The sequence below is a fragment of the Thermobia domestica genome, chromosome 9 (genome assembly GCF_964235325.1).
Source record: "Thermobia domestica chromosome 9, izTheDome1.hap1.1, whole genome shotgun sequence".
In the NCBI taxonomy this organism is placed as follows: Eukaryota; Metazoa; Arthropoda; class Insecta; order Zygentoma; family Lepismatidae; genus Thermobia; species Thermobia domestica.
In genome coordinates, this window is record NC_137462.1 from 125053892 (window position 1) to 125074352 (window position 20461).

The following is a 20461-nucleotide window of genomic DNA, read 5'->3' on the forward strand; positions in this document are numbered from 1 at the left end:
TCTTAATAAAGTTTCTCCACTCTTTCTATAAGTTCTGACCCCTCCTTTCTTCAATAATGATGGAGGACGAAGAGGAAGGAAGGAAGGAGAGCATACAGAAATTCTACAGACAGTTAGAGAAGAACGGTTACAGCAAGAAAGAGTTAGAGAAGGAAGAAGAACGCAGGAAGAGGAAGAGAGGGAGAAAGAAGAATGAAGAAGATGAGAGTGGAAAATGGCATGGCATAGAAAGTATGGGAGAAGAAACGGAGAAACTGAAGAATTTATTGAAGAAAGGAGGGGTCAGAACTTATAGAAAGAGTGGAGAAACTTTATTAAGATCAATAAAGAAGAAGAATAGAAAAGGAACTAAAAAGATTATTGAAGAGGAAGAAGGGGTCATTTACAGGGTATGGTGTGAGGACTGCGATATGTCATATATAGGAGAGACAGGAAAGAGAATGAAAGAAAGGATAAAACAACATAAAGATGATGTTAGGAAGAAAAAAGATACCAATGCCATATACAAACATGTTAAGGAGACGAATCACGCAATTAATTGGGATAAGACGGAAGTATTGGAGATGGAGAAAAGAATGATAATAAGGAAGTGGAAAGAAGCGGATTGGATAAAGAAGGTAGGAAGAGATAAACTGATGAACTGGACAGGGGGATTACCAATTAATGAATTATGGCAAGGAAGTTTGAATAACATAGAGAAAAAAAATAATAAATAAATAAAAATAAAAAAAAATAATAAAAATAAAAGGCCCTTATAAGAACCAAAAATAAAGGAAGTGATTAAATGGAAAGTGAACACGAAGACTTATAGGATGTGCTGAAGGCCTCGGTAAATAAGAAAAATAAATAAATAAATAAAAATAAAAAAGTACAACAATGACTCTATATATGACTGTTAAAAGAATTTAAAATTTTTTTATAACAATGAATATATATATGACGGTTAAAGAATTTAAACTCTGTTATAACAACATTTATATATATGTCTGTATTTTCATTAATTTCGATCGTGTCTGAAGAAGGATATGCTAGATATCCGAAACAGTTACAAATTATAATTTAAAATAAAGTAAAGTTTTAAGCTTTGGTCAGTGTCTCTTTTGTTAAAAAATTGAAAATAAAAAAAAAATGTTTCCACCTTCAATGATAACAAACTTATTTGTGACAAAGACAAGACTAGTTTTCATATGAAATCTGTGATAATTAACTAAATGGAACAAGTGTTCGCTACTGTTCGAGAGCTGAGTTCTTGTATTTTAAAGCAATTAAGCAATTCATGCTGGGATTTGTTTGGCCATTTGCTTTAGCACTGTACATTTGACCTTAAACTAATATGACTTAAACACGATTTATGAATGAAGTATTCAAATAGAAGGTCACCTTAGTAAATTTAACTACCATCATCATGAAGTCTGTTTTCAACAAGAAATATTTATTTTAAATAATACAGTTATGACAGATTTTGCCGCCCCTCGTAACTTGCCTGCCCGTGCAAATGCACACGTTGCACATATGGTAAAGCCGATCCTGGCTACCCGTTTCCTCTAGGGATGGCCACAAAGTTCCGGTTCCGGTGGAACCGGTTTCGCGAGGAACCGGTTATCGGAGATTCGGTTTTCAGAACCGGTTCCAGACCTGTATCCGAAGAACCGGTTCCGGTACTAGATCCGAAAAACCGGTTCCAGACCTGGATCCGAAAAACCGGTTCCGGAACCGGATCTTCTAGAACAGGATCCGCTCAGACCCGAAAACCGGTTCCACCAGGAGCCGGTTCTGGCCATCCCTAGTTTCCTCTTCATACTAATTTGTTAAGTAACTACAAATCTGCAAACCATACTAATTTTGTCTCACTTCTGTAGAGTCATTTTGAGTCATTTTATAGCTTTTTATAGCTTTCGTATGAATTAGGAAGTAATGTAACAGAGTTAGGGTTCAAGGCCATGCCATTTCCTTGCAGTAAAAATTGACTTCGTTTCAAGCGGAAGGAATTTGGGTTGGTAGAAAAAAAAACTTTTATTTACTTTAGCATTTCATCCCATTGTCTATACAGCATGTGGAACCATAAAATAAGAGAGCAATTCGGCTACAAAATAATAATAAAGTTTAGCAGAGCTTTCTTATATTATTATTATTATCATTTTATTCTAATTTTTCCGTAGAGGAAAGGATCTAATGGCAAAGTTTTGTTTCTGTAATGATTGTGTTTCGTGTTTCAATGGTGCAGTATTTTGTACGATATGTGTTAACTAAGTAAGCTCAATTTCTATATTCGTATGTAAGGCAAAACTTTTACTTTACAATAATAAATTGGCGATTTACAATACATAAATCAAAAGTATTTTCGGCGGTATCTCATGGTTTAGTAATAAAACCAACTATTAATGATCGAAGTATATTTGTTTGTCTTGCAATAAGAGATAACCTTGTAATCTGACAGAGAATAATTTTAAAGCCAATAATATTGACCGGTCGTAAAGAATTAATTTATAAAGTTAATTTAAATTTTGCTTCCGTATCCAAGAATTATTCTCGCTGGTCTCTATGTATGTATGCGTAACATGTTTTTATCATCCCACACTATAATGAATGGTTTCTCAGTACTTACAAAGAGAGGAAAGAATAAGATTATTCAACTTGTATCTACGAAAACTGGATTACTTCGACTTTTCTTTATTATTTATTTCTTGAAAGTCAAGGATAACATTTCTCTCTCTTTACCAGCTACAAGGAATTGAAGGACAATGCTTCTTCGGAGTTGCACTATAAAAGAACATTCGAGTTGCAAGTGTGGATAATTGTGTCAGTTGCAGTCAGATCAACATACACACAAGATAATCAACATGAAGGTTCTTGTAAGTACTTTTCTTTCTAAAGCCCAATTGCTGAGCAAATATATATACAATATATATATATATATATATATATATATATATATATATATATATATATATATATATATATATATATATATATATATATATATATATATAAACAATATTTTACAGTATTTTTTCCCAAAGTGATATTTTTTTTTTCTCTCGGAGAAACTGCTGGTTGTGTATTCCTTAAAATTTCCAACCGCACTATTGCAGACTAGCGATGTTCCAATTAAATTACATAGACAAGGGCAACTATATTAGAAAACGTCCATGAATCTACAGTACAATGCAAATTTAATACATGTAAATTTCTTCAATAAGCTTATTTAAGAGGAAAATGAATGATAGGATTAATAGTTGAGAGTGTATTTGCACACTTCTAAATGAAGCTTATAGCTATATGAACACATGGACTTATATGAAGATAAACTAATTAAGATTCCTAAAGAAATAACCGAACATGGTACTCTGTTTGGATTGCTTAATAAATTGCACGTAGATTTGATCGCAAAGTCTGTGCTGAATATAAACATTAAACAAACCAGAATACCTAATAACTGGACAGAGCGAGAATCTAATCTCAGTTCACAAGCTTGCAGCACTGATGTTCTGCTTCACTGAAATACAGCGTCTAGAGAGATCAACAAGTAATGCGGTGTTGGGAACCGTTCGTTCTCACTAGATGATGTTGGTGTTGCGGCGTACACCTAGCGTTATGAGGACAATTGAGGAACGACTTGAAATAAAGAAGTCGTGAACTCTGTCAAAGAAGACAAGCATGAATGTCGTGGGGAGTTGATATATTCATCACATCACTCCAAAGGCATGATTGCCACGAACTGGCTGCTAGAGTCTGGTTCCCAAAAGGGTATAATGCCAGAGGTTAAATAGTTAGATTGATTCACTTCGCTCCATAACCAAATGCTGCTTCAATATTCTTCAATATACTCTGCCAGACACACACATTTAAACAAAATATAATTTTATCGTGTAAAGTTTTGAAAAAATGGACTTGTTTAATGCTAAGTAGTCCAGCTTCAAAAAGTGAAAAAAAAGGGACTAGTGCTTTGATTCATTTCTATAGATGGGTACCTTCTTTAAACGATTTTTGTAAACAGTGAATTATAAAACCATATACATCATGCATACCTTTGGTTTTGGTTGAAAGCGTAACAGGAATATGAATTATCATGACATATTGAACTTCAAATTTTGCTCCTAGAAAATTTCAAGTTTGGAGTGATACCACTTGGAATCGAAGTGATCCAAATTTAATAAAATGATATTATATGTATGTGTGTGATATATATAGAAAAATATGCTAAACAAAGTGAAACATGTATTTCGTAACAATTTGAAACACATTAAATATCATTATCTAAAAATGGTAAAAGGATTTAGATTTCTGGGCTTTCGGCATCTAAGGCCATTGAGCCCTTCACGTTTTGAGGGATGACGTCCATCGGCGATCACACTATCCGGGGAAAGGGAAGGAAGAAAGGATTGGGGAAGGAAGGAAGCGGCCTGGGACCTATAAGTTAGGTACAACCCGGAATTTGCCTGGTGTGAATGAGGAAAACCCAGGAAAACCTCATTCAGGGTGGCTGGCCTGAAAAAGCGTTTAAACTTTTTCGACCGAGTGCCCCCACCAGGAATCGAACCCGGGACCGCTCGCACCGACGAGAGCGTTAGCGACTACGCTACGCGGGAATTTTTTTGAAAGATGTTCCTGCGCTGTTCTGTAGCTATACTACGTATGAAGAAAAAAGCGTTATACGAAATTTGACTATAGCATTGATTATAAAATTTTGTGAGGTATCCACCGGATAATTACTATGAACTGCTAAAAGTAAGACTTTTCCTTATCATTATTTTTCTTTAATACTAATAGATGTGGTGTGTAGAAGTTCTACACCAAGTAGTGAGTAAAAGGATTCACACAATTATAACGATTCCTAAATGCATTCGACACGATATGCAATCTAAAACTGAACATTAATGCTTAAAAATTGGCATAGTTGCGTAGATGACAGTTAACTGTAAGACATGACTTTCGTTAGTCTTAATTCTGGCATTTAAAAGAATATAGTACATATATTTAAGAATGTTGCATATTTTAATATTATATGATCCTGGCGGAAGTCACATTAATAAAAATTATACTTTTATCACATCAGGCTAAAGGAAAAAAAAATTACCTAACATAATAATCCGTATGTACACGAATTAGACCATTTATACATTTTCTTCTGATAGTTTAAAGCTATAAAAATTATTTTTTTCCAAAGGTGACTTCCCTCAAGAGCCTTCACCGATTTTAAGTCATAAGAACAAGACAGCTATAATAGTAATATTATATTCCAGAAGCATAGTAGTGATGTTCATTGACAGAACACTAGTTTCAGAGCAATAGAACCAAAGTATATTATGCTCTTATTCTCTTGTTTTGATAATAAGATCCACTTAAAAATAAATAAGGTTCTTTGTGATTAGAGTGTGAAATTTGGTTTGTTCTATAATAATCTATGAACTTACTTTTGTAGGCCCTGTTTGTTTTGTTCGCCCTGTTGGCCGTGACTTTGGCCCAGGAAACCGTTAGGGAGAAGAGGCAATACTATGGATTAGGTTACGGTTATGGCGGACTTGGATATGGTCTTGGTTATGGATATGGTCTTGGTTATGGTGGATATGGATTGGGATATGGTTACTACGGTTAAAGGTAATAAATATTCCATATCAAATTTAGTTTTATAATTTACAATATCATGACAGGTTCGTCTGCAAGTCTACGTCCTGGATAGCCTCACTGCTGAAAAGGGACGCTATAACTCGACAAATAAACAAATGAAATAGACTATTTTGAACATATTACATAAACAGTCTGAGAATATACTTTTAGAAACAACAATTACCGTATCATGATTCTTGTTGTTGATTGAAATACTAGCAAAAAAGAAATATTATTTATATTTCGGAATAAAAGGATGCTGCTCATATTGCTATCATAGCTAGTATGGTGTCTGTTACGAACAATGGTGACTGATCTTAAGGTGTGCAGAAAATACGAGTAGTTTAAATTTAGCGGGGAATCAGTGTTGTGAAATGCGAAGTTGCAACTTCCCTTCTGAAACATCAAATTCTAAACAATCATGTTATTATGTTTACTGATTTCAATAACTTAATTTATGAAAAACAAAATACCATATTATTTCACTAATGTGTCTTTTTCTCATTTCTTTTATAGATATGATGAATACATTCTTCTGAATTTGTTATCTGAGAAAACAAAGAGTTTTCAACAAGGTTTTTACATTTGTCAACGAAGTTGGTGTATATTACTTTAAAATAAACCAGGAACATTTAAATTTTGAAAAAAACATCTTCCACATGTGTGCCTCCATTACACGAATGTGTTCAGATATCTGTTAATTTAAAAAACTATCCAATAAATTTTATTTGAAGTGTTACAGCAGTTGTGTTAATTTAGTTTCCCAGCAACCTTTCTTATTTATTTTGGTAGCTGTAAAAGACAATCTGCGTGACAATTGTTTATTTGTTTTAGTAGCTGAAGAAACTAATTTGAATGACAATTGTTTATGTCTTTTGGTAGCTGAAGAAAATAATTTGAGTGACAATTGTTTATTTCTTTTGGTAGCTGAAGAAAATAATTTGCGTAACAATTGTTTATTTCTTTTGGTAGCTGAAGAAAATAATATGAGTGAGAATTGTTTATATCTTTCGGCAGCTGAAGAAGATAATCTGCGTAACAACTTTCTAATAAATGACTTATTAATATTATTGAATATCTGAGCGTCTTTGTTTTCTTAACTCTTTGCATTATACGGGGAATTATTGTATCTGTTCTCTTTGAAACAATATTTGAAAGATAAAGAAAGATATTTGTAATTAAGGGTTGATGAAGTGGAAAAAGTCGTTTTTCTTAAACGTTTTGTACCAAAAACGTACGAGTATTTTACCTTTTAGCGATTTAATTCCTAAAATCTCAATTCATTATCATCATTATAGGTATTCTGCCTTTCTTTGTAGAAAAAAAAATTAAACTACGCTATACTCTTTATTAATACACGCTGCTTTGTATTTTGTAATGCTATTTTATTTTAGCTATTATATAATTTTATGATTCAAAATTTAAAAAAAAAAATTTTTTTAAATATATATAATTAAATACTATATTCCGATGTTTTGACAGTTTATTGTTTAATTCAGTAAACAGACGTTTTCCATAACTCATTTAACATAAACAAACATGTAACATAAGCGCAAGAAAAAAAATCCAATGTATCCAAGAGATAATTCCATAACTTACTTATTTTATGTACGCCTCATACGGCCTCAAATGTGATTTAATTCCAGCACAATTAGTTATTAAACAGTCAGGCAGGGTTCATATATTATGCTTATTTCGGCGCTTGCATTAAACATTTCAATTGTATATTCCTAATCAGCATATTGATCGACCTCTTAATTAATCATTTCCGACGATTACTTACATCGATATACACTTCTTTCGTATTAATAACGTACATATTTTCTCTTAACAACTTATTATTACTAAATATCTACATGAATATCTTATACTAAAGGAAAAAAAATAATAAAGACAATGAAATATGATGGCCCCCTCTAAGCTAATCTACACCTAGCTATGAAATGAGGATGATAAGTAAGAAAGTAGAAAAAAAAACACAACAGTGCAAGCCTTCTCAAGATTACAATATACATCTATAGACAAGAACCTCTGCCACATTTGCTTTGATTCGAAACGATTGAGAAAATACGCTCGGGTTTGGAACCCAGCTGATAGATCACTTTCATATACCTTCATCACATTCATACGCGGTTTGAAGAATGAAACCAACTAATTGAGGTAGAGGCCGAGAAAAGGACGGAAATTGACATAAACAAAACAAAACAAAAAAAAAAAAAAAACCGAACAGGATATGGAAATACAATACAAGAACTACGTAAAAAGGTTTTCAGTTTAGCGACTTCATAGCTTGAGACGTTAGTAAATATAAAATCTAAATTTGGAATTTAGAAAGTAATACGACGTATAGGTGTGAATTTAAATTTAAGGGAAAATTATCATATGTTGACTAATATCGAACTCATGGACTTTCTTAGTTCTGCACTAAAGTAATATACGACGTGGAATATAAATTAAAGTAAACATGACAAACAATTTTTGTTATTCAACGTATTATTATTATTATTATTATTATTATTATGGATTTTTATTTTATTTGTAAAGGTATCGAACTCGAGACCACTGCTAAACTGTATTTATCTAGGGACATAAAAGACACGTTAGAACAAGAAGGTAACATAAGAGGTTTACACTGAATTTAACTAATTATTTATTATGGAAGCCAAATTAATAAGATATCCCCCTTTTCTCACTTCTCCGTTCTGGTGTGTGCGACTAGCGACAAGGTTTAATGACAACACATCATAACCTCTCTATAATCAAAATAAACAACTTGTATTCCCATGATCTATCTTCCAAAACGTACTTGCAAAAGAATTAGTTCATGTCTTAATGAAAAATGTTAATACTTTAATAGTATATTCAATCTGTATCAATCTTTAGCTTTCACATGGATCACTTAGGAGTAAATAACTGTCTTTACCTGATCGTCTGGTGAAATTCTATGCTCGACGATTCGTGAATTATCCATTTATTAGCTACTGTTCTGAAATTAATATCTGACATAGAATAATTTAGAGTATAAACATTCATATCCCCTCTTCTTGCAACACAAACACACGTTCTTACACCTAATTGGCTATTATCCTTTCCCGATTACATAATTTAATGATTTCTCGCACACCCATTGGCTAGTAACAACTTCCGGGCTGACTTCCGCTAAAATTCAATCATGTCGTCCTTCCTAATCAATAAATGTAAAACATAATTACAAATAATATATCGAAATTTTAACTTGAACGATTATACTTCATCCAACCAGTAAATATTGTTAAAATTTATGTAAAGTGCTCTATAAAACTGAATTGTATAAGAATTATACCCTTTATTTGTGCCAAAAGCTATATTTCATATGGAAATATACATGTGTATACTCCTATATACATATGAAAGCAAATTAACACAGTTTTTTTTTTAATAAGATGATCCATGAGTTCTCATCAGTACACAATTCCATCCCTAATTTCTGTCTAAGTAGTAATATACTATATAATTATCCATAGTTACTTTGTCATAAACAAGGGGGGGTTTGAGGGGCACCTTGCCCTATGTCCGTATAAACTTTAATTTATATCCAAGTTTTCTGCCATCTCCAATTAGTATACAGTAACAGTATTTTTTCTTGTTTCAGCCTAATTATCTATAAAAACAGAATAATTAAATGTACAGCAATTTTTATTATTGTTTATGCGGGCATAGATTAACAATGCGTACGCCCACCTTATTAATATGTATTTAATGATACGGCCTACTGTTAAAAGTGGGTCGTAACATGTAAAGGTTGTTTTTTTAAAGTTTTGACTCCAGCGATCTAATTAATCCAGAGTTGAGACATCAAAAGTTATCAGACGGGACTGTGAGTATGCGAAGTACGTAAAACAAACCTTAATTAATTCCTTGAAGCATATCTAACGCAGAAAGTGTTGTACACAAAAAGTATATACAGGGTGGGCCATTTTAATTAATCCACGGAAATATCTGAAAAATGATAAAACATAGAAGAAATTTTTGAAGTACATGTTATATAGTGCTAAGGGGGAAAACCAATTCCGCCAAAAGTACCCCTTCCCGCCCCCCCTAAATGGGGGTAACGGGGGGTAACTTTGAAATGTCAAATGGGAACATGGGTCGAGTAATACCTCGTTCGAAAGGTCTTGGAAAACTAAGTAACGCTGTACCAAAAGATGTTTCATATTGTGCACCAGTTTCAAAATGGCCGCCATGATATGGTTCGGAAACTCCAGTACCCGTAGTATGAAAACCATGGAAGGTAAATGAATGGAACAAAATTGAAATACGTAAATATAATGGGGCATATCGAATGATGTAATCCCAGTGGCCTCCCTGAAGGGGTCTTGTGGGCTAACTTCAAAATTTCAATGTCCGACCGGACAACGGTTCGGGCGTACGCTTGACCTACCCAATGCTGTTTGGAAGGCAGACTTCATGCATAGAGAATTGGTGCACTAAGTTTACGCGGATGGCCACAATTACATTTTGATTAACTATTAGCATTCATGTCATATTGTGAGCTTGAGGGACGAAACGGTTTGTACGTAATCCCCAAAATGCTTTCTGAATAACCAGCACGCATTGCATAAAAGTTTCTCTTTTTTTAGTCACTACAGCGTCATCCTTACAAACAAATGTTTCAACCACACCATACCTATTTGTAAGGTTAGCCTTAATTTACGAATTAAAGTAGAGTTCTCATTTGAACTTTCACTTTACTTTCCACCCCACTCACATACAGAGCGCAGGGAGAGATTATTTTGCAGGACTTGGATTTCTCTCTATACATTATGGCAATTTCACTCTAATATGTTTATCTCTGTTGTATTATTCTCGAGCCTTGGAACGCCTCCGTGGTTTTCCTATTTAATTTTCGTTATTTTCATTTATGTCTAACCGTATTCATACTATGGGCACTAGACGTTTTCTTAGACACAGTCACCGTGTCTTTGCGATCATTTTGAAAACGGTGTCTCATGTCGAAAATTTTCTTACAGAAGCTGTTTGATATTAATTTGTCTATGTAACGTGATGTTACTCGCTTCAAGCTGCTATTTGAAATTTTCAAGTTGGCCCCGGATACCTTTCAGTTGGCCCTTGGAATCACCCCGACAACACCTCTCGATGTGCCTTACGTCAGTTAGCTACTCCAGTTTTTCTTTTGTTGATTTATCTCCAATCGCTTTCATACTACGGGTACTAAACCTTTTCTCTGACACGGATACTATGTTTCGGCGGCCTTTTGAGAACACTGCCATTTCACATCAATCGTTTTCTCCTGCAATATGTTAGATTTTGCAAGATTTATCGAACGAGGTACCACTCGACTCATGTTACTATTTGAAATTTTGAAGTTAGCCCCCAAGACCCCTTTAGGGAGGCCACTGGGATCACAGGGACCACACCGTTCGATATGCCCTATGATATTTACGTATTTCAATTTTGTTCCATTCATTTACCTTCCATGGTTTTCACACTACGGGTAGTGGAGTTTCCGAACCATATTATGGCGGCCATTTTGAAACCCGTGCACAATATGGAACATCTTTTGGTACAGTGTTACTTAGTTTTCCAAGACCTTTCGAACGAGGTATTACTCGACCCATGTTCCCATTTGACATTTCAAAGTTACCCCCCGTTACCCCCATTTAGGGGGGGCGGGAAGGGGTACTTTTGGCGGAATTGGTTTTCCCCCTTAGGAATATATAACGTGTACTTGAAACATTTCTTCTATGTTTTATTATTTTTCAGATATTTTCGTGGATTAATTAAAATGGCCCACCCTGTATATATATATTTCAATAATAATTTATGTGTATTTATATATATTTCAATAATACTATAAAATCGACTTAACATTTTAGTGTAAATCTTTATGTCTGAATTTAAATTATTTCATAGATTGAATTATGATTATGTGAAGTTTAAGTTACTGAAGTAACACATCTATATCCAAGGAGAGTGAATAGAATCATGTCACCACATAAATAACAATATACCTATGAACAGCTTTTCCAGAAGGAAACATGGTCATGCTACTTTTCGACACAGTCCTCTTGTAGATTTATATAGGTCGTATTCTTGCCAGCATTTCTGAAGTACACTTATCCCTCTCCCGTAAAAGTCTTCCTTCAGACTTGCAAAACAATCATCCGTAGCACTGATTGTGAAATAATCACTGATAATAATTACATATCAAACAAATTTTCTTGAGGTTTCAGAAGAAATAAAAGTCTGATTGTAAAAGATTGGCCGAATAACGTAGAGTTATAAAGTCCAATCGAGTACCATGGATGGTTAATATGATAATTTGTGTTTTCTTATTAGTCATTGGTGGAAAGCTTTGAAACCCAAATACGGAGAAATTTTCTTGTTCTGCGAGTTATCATTTAAAATGTTCTCAACTTTTCACTTTTACATCAGCAGTTCTTCTCTATTGTGTCTCAGTTAAATGTCTACCTGTCAAAAATTCAACTTCTGCACTATCTCCATATTTTCATGTGTGATTTCTTCCATTGGTCCACCTGGGCCAGAATTATCTTGCACTCTTAATCTGTCGCACCTAAACTCGATTACATATCTCTTGATTATAGAAATCCTTCTCCGCTGGCCTAGTAGCTAGCAGACGGAATTCTGGATTCAACAGTCTTGTAATTGGAACACGTAACAATGCTTCGGATTCCAGTTTGAACTGTAGGTCTATGTTTCATATAATCTTGGTGCTGGGAAAGGACACTAGACTCCAATCCGTAACCTAAGCAGCCTTGATTGTAGAAGATGATAGAGCATCATCCTCTAACGTTGTTCAGTCCTTCTTGCTAAGCTAGTGGATAGCAAGTACAACTTTGCTGCCCAGAGCCCAGGGTTCGATTTCTGATGGGAAAGCATAGAAATTTAAATGCATTAGCGTAAATCAGATTCCATCCTAAACTGTGGATCCATATCTCACTTACAGTTAGTGCCGAAAAGTTTCATTAAGTCCAACAAACGAACTAACTTAATGTTGCCAAATTCCTATGTTCCTACTCGATTCAAAAATGTATATGACTGCTAAGTGAGTACAGCTGAACTATTTGCATTTCCAATTTTTGGTTCGAATATCGTTTAAATCTTATCATCTGGTGTTATAACAGTTCCTTTCTTTCTTTATATTTTTTTCCCGTTAGGTGAATGCTACTATCGATCCCAGGTCTAGAGCAAATGGCTGATGCACAAAGGCGGTCGCCGGAGGCGTAGAAATTTTTCTTCTTAGCGTTCCACGGTTATGCAGTCTCTAAAGGAGACGGTGATGATGAGGAATGAAGGAAATGATGGGATGAAGAAAGTGGCAGGAAATGGGAAAACCCCGAGAAAACCCACGCACACGGTGTGTATCCACCACAAAGTTCAGCTTGGCTCGAGCTGGGATCGAATCAAGGAACCTATGTACCCCAGGTGAACGCTCAACCACTGAGCCACCGCGAAACCAGGCGTAGAGTTTAAACGAGCACAAAAGACTAGTTTCAGATATTTCCTTCTAGTTCTCTAAATAGGACACCCTAGATTCTTAAATCAACTTATTCTATGAATTATGATGAAATACAACTAAAAAATAATCATACTTTAATTCAGAGGTGACCATCCCTATCTGCAATCCCCTCTCAAATTTAACATTTGACCGCCACCTCCGAAAAAAGATAGTGAAGGAGTAGTAACAAAAGTAAGATAAGTTGCTTAGTAGTCTACAGTTTGTTCAACTTGGAATTTTTTTTCCTCTCTTAAAAGCATAATTATAATATAATTAAAGTTTAATGGTGCCATTTTCAATGAAAAATTTTCCCCCGTAATGAAAATATCATAGCCGCAGCGTGCAATCTAAAACCTGTCTATATGTATCTTGTTTTAGTTACAAGTAGAGGCTCAAAAGTGGTCAATTAAATATTTATATATGGTGATATGACTTACGTTTACACTCCGATACGGGAATTCTATCCATTAAAAGAGGAAACTTCAAAACAATTGAATCGTTGAGTTCGAAAATCGGTCATCTCCATCGAAGCTAATTTGAGAGGGGTGACAAACAAAACTAAATTAGTCAATATGCATCTCACATATAGGGCTGTTTTCATATTCGGACCGTAGAACTGACATTTTTCTACATTTCAAAAATGAAAATATTCCTATATGTCAGATACATATTGATTAAGTTTCTTTCTTGCCACTCCTCTAAAATTAGCTTCGATGGAGATGACCAGTTTTCGAACTCAACGATTCAATTAGATTTCATCGATATAATGAATGACGTTTCTTATTGAGAGCTAGAAAAGTCAAACTGATATTATCGTTAATGTCACAGTGTATATTTGTAATTTCGTTGTCAAGGAGCTTTTCTATGTTCATTTTTTGTATTTTATTGAACAAGTTAAATTAATATGTAAAAAAATGATAAAAAATGTAAAAAAGTGAATCAGGTAATATCTTTAAATTACAATAAATTAATTGTACTAAGAACTACTTTCAGATCTTTTTATGTATCGGAGCAACAACGCGTTTCGCAGGAAGTCGCTCGAAATTTACTGTAAAATCGTATATAATTTTAAGACAGAATACAGTGTATCATTTCCATCTAAAATCGAACTCTGTTCTTCCTCACCGAACTCAAAAAATGTGCTACTTAAGAAATACTTGTAATATGTACGATATATGTGAAAAATAAAATTCACAAGAAACTCATTTCTTACGTAATCTTACATTACAAGTTGTTCATTTTTCATGTGCTATACTCAAATAAGCAATAAAAAGATGTACTATATTACAGCAGACAAAAAACTAACAGGTACATCAGATTGGCAAACGTCCGACATAGTTTTAATGCCATAATTATTAGTTATTCTCGACTTATTCGAAAAATATATATGTGAATATACTATCAAGTATTTCGTTTTCTTCAGCATCTATCGATTGGTAATTGTACATATTTTTTGAATAATGTTATAGTTTAAAAAAAAATAAAATTCAAATGTTAATAATAGTTTAGAACGATATTTTATTAACGATAGTGTACGCCTTCGTTTTGCTATTGTCATAATTAAAGTCGTTATGAGGATATATTCCAGTATCAATTTTTAATCAGCGTGGTTTTGTATAGGATAAATATTTAGGTTTACAAAAACAGTCGATTTTGTGAAAATTTCTTGAAATGTACGCATGAGAATTGCCATTCAATTATTCTGGCCAGCACAGTGAGATCTATCGATTGGTATATATATGTATATCTTGTCTTTGAACACTTTTTATTACAACGACTCACCAAAGGTAGTCGTTAACCCTGGTTCAGTTATATCTTCAGTGGCGATAATCGTTTTCACCTTAAAATATCTTCTGAAGTTATATTCACTAGTATGCTCAACTTTTCTACTGAAATTACAAGTCCATGATGAATATTAAATAATTTATTCTTTGATTCCCTTTTAATGTATATTCACACAAACCGACTTGCAATCAAACATGTTAACTGAGTATCTATAAACAACGACATAGCAACCAACTAGACAATAATGTATATTTCTTATATATTAAAACATTCTTCTTTTATTATTTTTAATTAACATTATAACAGGTATAGTGCTTGAGTAAAAGCACTTTCTGCCCGAGATATATGTAATTATGAGCCGATACAAAGTATCTCGTTATATAAAATGTCGCCCGATAAAGGGACTAAATATAAAAGTTACAAGGGAGCTTGACTTTTATATTTAAAAAACACTGGTCCGTTTATAATAATGACATGATAATAATTGTGTTCTCTACATTTTGATACCCTTCATATATAACTTCATTAAGTTTCCTTCATATAAGTACATTTATAATAAAACTTTTATTCCATTATTATTTATCTTTTATCATTAAAAATGTCGTCGCTTACTAATACAATCAACGAAGGATGCGAAATCAAAAGCGTAAGAGATAATTACATTTTAAAACACAAATTACAATGATCAACGATTTCATTCATCATTAAAAACGGTCATGTTAAAAAAAAATGTTTGCTCTTTCCAGGGCGCATTATATAACAATTACGTAAGATGGTATTTTAAAGTATACATCATATCAACAAGGCGTCATGATACAAAAGAATCTTATCCAAGTATCATATAAGGTGACACATGAGTACAGTCGTCGGATAATTAGCTTAATAGAATGAACCTTCTACTGAATATAATCTTTGACAATAAAGTTTCAACATAAATCAATATAATATAAATAACCTTTGTTTTTAATCAATAACAACACAACGATTCGCCAAAGGTATTGTCCGTTCACTGTAGCTTGGCGCTGTGTTTTGACACAAAACCTGGCCAGCGAATCTTAGCAGTCCTTCCCCTACTTTCCCCTTATAGCAGTTGTAACAGTGGAACTAACTCATCAATTTTAGCACTAGCAGGGTTTGGTATTTGCAAGTTGCGTAAATTTCGAAAGAGTTTACTTCTTCTCTAATCAGGACCGTAACTTGTGTGGGACAGGGGAGGGGCAACTTCCCCCCCAGGGAGGTTCCCCGCCGTTCGAAGGGGCCCATTTGGAGACGAAATTTTCTTAATCCATATACGATACGAACATGAAATTATAAATGAAGCATTAAACAGTTTCACTACATTACATAAAGCAGCGCACAAAAGGTAAATAAAACAAAAGTGAGCCTTGTGCCCACTTCAGTAAGAAACGTCTATTATTAGGGGCCCTAGAAATAACATTTATTCGTATGGCTTTGAGATTTGTCAATGTTGTCCCCTTAATTAATTTGTCATGTATGGAATGGGCCCAAGGGCGTAAGTAACGGCCCCGCAGACCTTGCCGTGAGGGAGGGCCGACAGGCTCCGGAGGGCATAAATAGTAAGAAAAAGTTAGAAAGAGGGGGGCCAAGAATGAGAAAAACAACTTTTTCTAGGAGGCCCAAATACACGTATTAATGCTTGTCCCCCAGAAGAAAATCTAAGTTACGGCGCTGTCTCTAATGTGAATTTATTGGTACAGTTCTGCTAATAGTTAACTATATCAGATTGGTCTCTTTAAACCTTGGGCCGTGGAGAGAAACAATCTTACAGGAGGATAGTATTCAAATTTTAAGAAGGTGGGGAAAGGAGAGCGAGGATGAGAAAGATGAGAAGAAAGAAACAAAGAGAATGAAAGAAACACTTCTACATTTACTTCATTATGAATTTGAGCACATATAAACGAAAAAGAGATATCGGAACCCACCACCATAATATTTCTGGAAGTGTTGGCAAGATAATATTCTGAAGGAATATATTTCCCGCCAATTCTGGGGCCTCAGTGTTTGACCCAATTGTGGTCTTACAGCAGTGGCGGATCCAGGGGGCGATCGTGGCGATTGCCCCTAAGGAAAGGAAACTTTCTCATTTTATATATTTAAATAAAACCCAATCCCAAAGTTTGGAGCTCTTAAAAGTAGCTCTAAGTAGCAGTATTAAAACCCACCGCCCCCCCAGAAGTCAGTCCTGGATCCGCCCCTGCCTTACAGAAGATACCATCTTGGCATTCACCTCGTGGGACTGAGGAAAACCTTAATAAGGAATACCGGCCAGAGCCGCGTTCATGCCCACGCTCGATCTACCTATTTTAATGCCTTTTTTCGTGTTGCACAGTGTCTGGTAAGGGCACCCAAACAGGGCTAATGTGTACAGCTTTAAAATGTTTAAATGTTAAAATTCGCTTTATATTGTACTTTGAACACTTAATTCAATGTGTATTATATTCTTCTTACACCAGCATGGTTTATTTCCTAATACTTTAAGTCTATGGTTGTTAGTATTTATAATTATTGCATCATACTAATCCTTCTCAAAGCTCGTTCAATTAGTATGAAATTCTACACTTAGCAGTTTGCAACATTGCAAACCTTCACCAACAGGCAATATGTGGGGAGAATATTTCCACCTATACTCGCATCGAAATTCCCAGCCCTTGTTTACAATCAGTACAATATGTTTCTGTCGCCTTATCATGAAAACAACGCTGTCCAGCGAACCTAACGGTCTTCGCTACCTCTGTTTATTGTTTACAACACAAACTGCCATCTTCCAATATTGCCAGGCGTACAAGGTTTTCGCACACTTTCGAACAAGAACACTTGTACAAAATTGAGTGTGCATTATATGTAAGATTGTATTACATAATAACTAATTCAATTTTTCATAACGTTAATATCTCAGTCATCTCAAAAGCAGCAATTTATGTAGTAATAGCACTTGGTCCATGACTGTGCAGAAGTAGGTACATTCGGTTCGGAGATTCATGTGCCTGGCAACCATGAATTAACCATGTAGGGGTGAAAAGCAAGGTTTTGACGCTCGCACTACAATTGTTGTTTGTAAACAATCTTCCATCCTAGAGTGAACAGACAATAGATATAATAATCTATGTTCGAGTGAACGAAAAGAAGGAATTAAATTTATTTTCACACATAAATATTCATAAGAATCAATAGCTGATATGGATTTAACCCCTACCACATCAACTGCAATCAGTTTAGATTCATACTTGTATATGATTCCAATAAAGTACATTGTACCGCACAATCATGATTATGTCCCGCATTATTATTCTGTACAGGAATTGTGTCATTATTTTGATTTTGATACGAAGTGCCATCTCTTGAACTACGGTTACGTCTATCAATGTAGTTTACAGTATTTCTAGAATTTCGCCATGTATTCCGTCTGTTTTTGAATCTACTTTGGTTAAATGGTCTGACATAATTATTGTCACGATTAGTTAGGTTAGGTGTGTTCCCATCATATCTTGACCTATTCTGATTGTTCTGATTGTTTAAATTTACTCGATTTAGGTTATGTTCCGTATCGTCTACATTACGGATATTTAGATTTCGGACTGGTACTGATCTAAAGTTATCTGAATTGTTTTTAATTTTGCCTATTCCCGCTTGATGATTCTGTGCCTGGTATTGAGTTTCATAACATTGAACAAGCATCAATAGATGATTAAAACTCATGCATTGCGTAGAAAACAGGATTTGTTGTAATTTAAACGGTAGTAGATTTCGAATAGATGCGATCACTCTAGATTCAGATTGTAGTGGATTTACGATTTTTTAATTCATTATACGTATTCACAACAAAATCAACAACAGATTTGTGCAAGCGAGGATTAAAAGGTTGATTTCTAATCGTAGCGTCTCTGTTTGCAAGTAGAAAGTCATTCTCATAATTTGCAATCAGCGCTGCCTTGAATTCCTCATATGTGTTGACGTGTTCCCGTACCGCTTTAAACCATAAAGAACACGGTGGAAGTAATAAATGAGGGATTAGTTTCATATATTGAGATTTATCTATACGCATTATACTGCATTCGTCCTGAAATTTTTCTAGGAAAGAAGTAGCATTTTCATTACATCTACCACTAAACTTACTCATAGCACGTATTTCGCTCATTTTTACACTTAACTTTACATTTCTTTCACCATTTCCTGTTCGTGTTGAGTGAAAATTTCTACCTACTGCGTTATGTGTGGTTCCATCATCTCTTTTCCGCCCATCTGTATTCCTTGGTTGAGTTCTTTCCAAAATAATATCCTCATCGGATGGGTTACTTGAAGAAGAGAACGCAAGGTCCACGTCGATCTACTGCGGGTGAATGCGAGGTCATCTCTTGTGAATGAGGGAACTCCAAACGATCATTAACCATGTTGTTGTTGTATGCGTTGTCTTTAATCTGTAACGTCCTAATTTCCTCCTGTAAGGTAGATATCAATTGTGTATTTGCACGTATTTGGTTAGAATTATCTGTCACCTGAATCTTTTGCTGACGAACAGAAGATTCGATTACTTCAAAATCTTTTTTTACAATATTGACTTCTTGGATTACATGATTGTAGTTATCCTTGTAATCTTCAGATAATCTTTTTAACTTCTCGTCGAATTGTAACGTGATATCTGTCACAGCTTGTATTACAGATTGTTTCGCTTCTTCGGACTTTTGTTCTAATCGTCTACCCAATTCTTCATACTGTGTTTCTAATCGTCCATTCAATTCTTCGGATTTTTGCTGTACCGTTTGTTTTAACTCTTTGGACATGAGTTAAATTTTGTTCTAGTCGTTGTTCCTGTTGCTGTAATGCTAGTAGAATTCTTTCTTCTAATGTCAACATTCCGGGTGCAATAGGAGCTATATTCTGCCCGTTGTTAGCATCATCAACAGTTTCATTCTCTACTGTCTCACCAATCATGATTTTTCTTGTAATTACTCTACCACTTCTAAGAATAGTTGAGTTCGTATTCATGAACCTTCTTACTAAGGTAAATTCACCCTTACTTAGACTTCGGGATATGAATTTACAAGAATCCCGGGTGAGGTAAACCAAAAATTTTACAACGACTCACCAAAGGTAGTCGTTAACCCTGGTTCAGTTATATCTTCAGTGGCGATAATCGTTTTCACCTTAAAATATCTTCTGAAGTTATATTCACTAGTATGCTCAACTTTTCTACTGAAATTACAAGTCCATGATGAATATTAAATAATTTATTCTTTGATTCCCTTTTAATGTATAGTCACACAAACCGACTTGCAATCAAACATGTTAACTGAGTATCTATAAACAACGACATAGCAACCAACTAGACAATAATGTATATTTCTTATATATTAAAACATTCTTCTTTTATTATTTTTAATTAACATTATAACAGGTATAGTGCTTGAGTAAAAGCACTTTCTGCCCGAGATATATGTAATTATGAGCCGATACAAAGTATCTCGTTATATTATATGCTAATAACACTGTACCCAGGTATAATAAAAGAATTTGATGCACGCGAATGTTCGT

At 34.3% G+C, this 20461-nt stretch overlaps 1 long non-coding RNA gene across 1 annotated transcript; it reads left to right on the forward strand.

Annotated features, from left to right (window-relative positions):
* Positions 1–2719: 2719 nt before the first annotated feature.
* Positions 2720–6346, forward strand: LOC145694088 (uncharacterized). The gene is made up of 3 exons (XR_014132919.1): positions 2720–2852; positions 5423–5598; positions 6124–6346. It is a non-coding gene; the product is annotated as an uncharacterized LOC145694088 (long non-coding RNA).
* Positions 6347–20461: the final 14115 nt, after the last annotated feature.